Source organism: Crocuta crocuta, unplaced genomic scaffold, assembly GCF_008692635.1.
Source record: "Crocuta crocuta isolate KB4526 unplaced genomic scaffold, BGI_CrCroc_1.0 scaffold2174, whole genome shotgun sequence".
Lineage (NCBI taxonomy): Eukaryota > Metazoa > Chordata > Mammalia > Carnivora > Hyaenidae > Crocuta > Crocuta crocuta.
Window position 1 is genome coordinate 69,492 of NW_027532818.1, and position 4,750 is coordinate 74,241.

Sequence of the window (4,750 nt, forward strand, 5' to 3'; positions counted from 1 at the left end):
GTGTTTACATTTGATTACCAAAAATTATTGACTTAAAAATGTGAAGAAGTGCAATTATGACAGATGTAAATATGAATTTATTTATGTAAATTCAGTTAAAGCTGCACCTCAAATAAAGGCCAGCACAGTTCCTTTGGTTAGTAAAACATGGTTTACTTCTTGGGTTAAAAAAACAAACCCCCCCCCCCAAAAGCACACATGTGAAAGAAGCCAGACACAAAGGCCACATATTACACAATTCCACTGGTATGAAATGTCCAGGGTAGGCAAATCCGTAAGAGACAGAATGGAGATTAGTGGTTCCCAGGAGCTGGAGGGAGGGAAGAATGGGAAGTGATTGCTAAAAGGTGTTTTTCGGGGGCGGTGATAGAAATTTCTGGAATTAGATGATGGTGATGGTTGTACAATCTTGTGAATATACTAGAAACAATGAAAACCTCGTAAGTGGCAAATACTGTTCATATATGTGATTTGGGGATATTTTCAAAGAGGCACTTTGAGAATTATTGACATATAACCAGGCACATTCTGTAATACAGAGAAAAAAAATCAACAGCAACAAAATCACCAAGCGGCTCTTTTTCTTTTTTTCTTTTAGAGAGAGAGAGTACATGTGAGCAGTGGAGAGGTGCAGAGCGAGAGGGGCAGAGGCAGAGAGAGAAAATCTTAAGCGGGCTCTACACTGAGCATGGAGCGCGACGCGGGGCTTGATCCCACCACCCTGGGATCACAACCTGAGCCGCTATCAAGAGTCAGACACCCAACCGACTGAGCCACCCAAGCGCCCCATAACTCTTTCAACGATGTTCCTTGCCTAAGACTGGTGGGGTCTTCTGGGAAGTAAAACAATGAACACACAGAATTTTTTTTAATCTCCTTTTCCTTATTTATTTCTGATGACAATGCTATTGAACACTAAAGTGGAAAACAACGTACAAAAAAGGGAAAGGTAAAAGCCAACTGGACAATTATCGATACACTAGATACGGCAGCAGAGAACATAATACAGTCAGATTCTAGATGTTGATAACAGCTTTACTGAGGTGTAATTTACATACACCAACATTCGCTCATTTCAAGTACACAATTCAATGATTATTAGAGAATCTGTGCAGAGTTTTCCAGAGTTGTACAGCCATCACCCCAACAGGGTCCCTTGTGCCCATCAGCACTCATTCCCCAGGCCACCCCCCAACCCCCGGCAACTACGCATCTACCTCTGTCATGACGGATTTGCCTCTTCTGGGCATTTCATATAACTGGAGTCAGAGAATGTTGGTCTTTTATGACTGGCTTCTTGCACGTAGCAAATGTTTCCAAAACTTGTCCACGTTAGAGCATAATATCACTTCATTCCTTTATATCGCTGAATAGTATTTCTTTTAACGGATAGACCATGATTTGTCTATCCATTCACCAGTTGATGAACGTCTGGGTTGTTACACTTTTTGTCTACTGCGAATGCTGTTGCTGTGAACATTCATATACATGTTTTTGCGTGGGCTTATGTTTTCACTCGAGTATGTACCAAGGGGTGAGACTACTGGGCTGTAGAGTAAAATTGTATTTGACTTCTTAAGAAACTGCCAAACTGTCTTCCAAAGTGGCTGCACCATTTTACATTCGCAGCATCAAAGTACAGGGTTCCAATTTCTCTACATCCTCGCCAACACTTGATATTTTCTGGTGTTTTGATGATAGCCACCATAGTGCGCATGAAGTAGTATCTCATGGTGGTCTTGATTTGCCTTTCCCCGTGACTAATGCTGTTGAGCATCTTTTCATGTGCTTAGTGGACATGCCTGTATTTCTTTGATCTTCTTTGGTGGAATGTCTATTTGAATCTTTTGCTCACTTTATTTATTTATTTATTTATTTATTTATTTATTTATTTCAGACACTGTAAGCAGAGGAGAGGGGAAAGAGAGAGAGAGAATTTTTTTTTAGGTTTACTTATTTATTTTTAGAGAAAGAGAGAGAACGTGCACATGCACAAATGGGGGAAAGGCAGAGAGAGAGGGGTAGAGAATCCCAAGGAGGCTCCACACCGTCGGNCCCAGATGCCCCAAATCTTTTGCCCATTTTTAAAAACAATTGTTTAAAATGTTTATTTATTTTTGAGAGAGACAGAGACAGAGCATGACCAGGGGAGGGGCAGAGAGAGAGGGAAACACAGAATCTGAAACAGGCTCCAGGCTCTGAGCTGTCAGCACAGAGCCTGGTGTGGGGCTCAAACTCACAGGCCGTGAGATCATGACCTGAGCTTAAGTTGGACACCCAACCGACTGAGCCACCCAGGCACCCCTCTTTTGCCCATTTTTCAGTTGGGCTTCTTATTCTTTGGAATAGAGCCAAGAGGATTTGCTGATTGGTTGGAAGTTCGAAACGAGAGAAAGAAAGGAGTCGGTCATACTTCCAGAGTTTCTAGCTTAAGTTTTGCAAGTATGGGGCTGCTACTAAGTAGAAAAGTAGCATTGGAGACAAGATCAGAAGCCTGAGCTTAAACAGACAAAGTCTGGGGCGCCTGGGTGGCTCAGTCAGTCGAGCATCCAACTCTTGGTTTCAGCTCAGGTCATGATCTCATGGTTTTATGAGTTCAAGCCTCGCACTGGGCTCTGTGCTGACAGCATGGAGCCTGCTTGGGATTCTCTCTCTCTCTCTCTCTCTCTCTCTCTCTCTGCCCTCCCCCACTTACGCTGTCTCTGTATCTCTCAAAAATAAATAAACTTAAAAAAATAAACCAAGTTTGAGATGCTTTAGGCATCCAAGTAGAGTTCTCAAGGAGGCTGTTAGATTTGGGGGCCTAGAATTCAGAGGGGAGATGCAAGCCCAAAGATAAAGAGGGGGAGTCATTAGCACATAGATGATACAGAGACCACAGAACTAGATAAATCAACAAAGGAGTGGGTGTAGATACAGAAGGTGTCCGACGACTAAACTCTGGACGCTCCGAAGTTAAGAGGTTAGGAAAATAATGAGGAAGCAGCAAACAATACTGAGACAGAGCGGCCATTAAGAGGGGAAACCCGGGAGAGCCAACCCACGGCAAGGCACGTGAAAAGCGTGAAGAAGGAAGCGAGCGTGTTGAATGGGGCTGAAAATTGTCCCTTGCATTTAGCAGTGTGGACGGTGGCGGTGGGTCGTGAGCAAGACGAGTTGGGAGTTGAGAGACCAGGGTTAGCTAGAAACTGGGGCATTTCATCCCAACGCAGAAGCGGGGAGGCAGAGTCCCGGGCCCCGTCGCTGCGGCCAGGAGAGCGTTCGCAGACTGTACTGTGCACTGCGAGGAGTCACTGAGGGCTTTGTGAAAACATACGTTCCGATTCAACAGGTCCAAGATGGGCCCCCCCGGCTTTGTATCTGCTCCCAGGCCTGGCTGCGGCCCCTGATCCCAGGGCCTCACTGTGCGGTCGCCAGAGTGGAGCACTGAATTCATCCGCAGTTTCTTTTCTAAGGGCAGATCTAACCAGGCACGTAAATGGCACTGCTCTAAGATTTTCTGTGTCCTAGGGGCCTGATGTCATTGATACAGTGCAGCTCAAGTCTGTGGCCTGACAAGCAGGGAAGAAACGTGAGGAGCAATGACGGTGGATGGAAACTTTAGCCCTGTTTGTTTTGTGACTGAAAGAGGGCGGGGCCTTCTCTGCAGAAATGCAAAAGCTGGGGCCCGGCCAACTGCCTGGACAGAGGCCTCTCTCTTTCTCTTTCTCTGTCAGTGCGAACTGGCCGAGGCGCCTCCCGCAAGGCCCCTTTGAGGAAGACTGCCATTATTTCTCCATTACATGCATGAATGTACTGAAGGTTCACAACGACTTGCTGAGATAAATATCCAATAGAGGTCCTATTTCGAATTCCCTCCCTCAGCTCGTTTGATTTTTTTTTCCCCAACAACTTTATTTACTGAGATCTCAGTCCAGACCACACAGTTCGCCCATTTCAAGCGTATGATTCGATGGTACTTAGCACATTTGCCTCGAGCAGCATCCCCACCATCGACTTCTGACCATCCTCATCACCCTCAAAAGAAACCCCCAGGCCCTTGAGCCACCTTCTCAATGTGAAGTGATACTGAGATTCACTATGATGCCTGGAAACTTTCTGCTCAGCAACTTGTGAGATTTCACAAAGCGGGGGTGGGGAATACATCTGTTGCATGGCAACAGAGCCGTGGAGACGGCGGTCCTCGGCGTGAGAAGACACGACAGGCGAGATCCCCTGGTGGACTCAACAGATGCCAACACACAAGCCACTCAAACCAGGGGGTTCATTCCGGTCAGATGTGGGTGACCGGCTCCTTCAGCTGGCCCGACGGATGTGCGCTTGGGTCCCCTGCCATAGGCAAGAGCCAAGGGAGCAGCGCGTGGGCAAGCAAGCTGTGGCTACGCTGCGGTCGGGGATGGAAAATGGAAAGTGGTTTGCAGCCCCGTGACCTCAGTCCTTTAGGGATCGGATAGGAGGGACCCAGCCGGAGGCCCCCATGCGGCAAACTTGGAAACGACTTGTTTCCATCCACAAAGGTGAATTTAGCAAATTACGTTGCCATTCCGACGATTTAAAAGCAGCTGCTGGGGCGCTCTCTCCATGTTTATTACACCTTTTGAAAGTGAACACAGTCTAAAAATAGGGAAGATTTTGAATGCGCAACATTTTGTTTATTCCTCGGATCTGTAACTTTCCTAGGGCCGTTTTAGATTTTTTAAAAAACATATGTGCCATTGNTGCCATCGCTTGAAAAAGATTAATGACTCCT

The 4,750-nt window shown here is 46.2% G+C and overlaps 1 long non-coding RNA gene across 2 annotated transcripts in view; it reads left to right on the forward strand.

Annotated features, from left to right (window-relative positions):
- Nucleotides 1-848, forward strand: part of LOC144245672 (uncharacterized) — a 4,105-nt gene extending 3,257 nt beyond the window's left edge. For both annotated transcript variants that reach the window (XR_013339383.1, XR_013339382.1), the window contains exon 3: nt 599-848. This is a non-coding gene — a long non-coding RNA (uncharacterized LOC144245672). The remainder of the gene's footprint in view (nt 1-598) is intronic.
- The last annotated feature ends 3,902 nt before the right edge of the window (nt 849-4,750 follow it).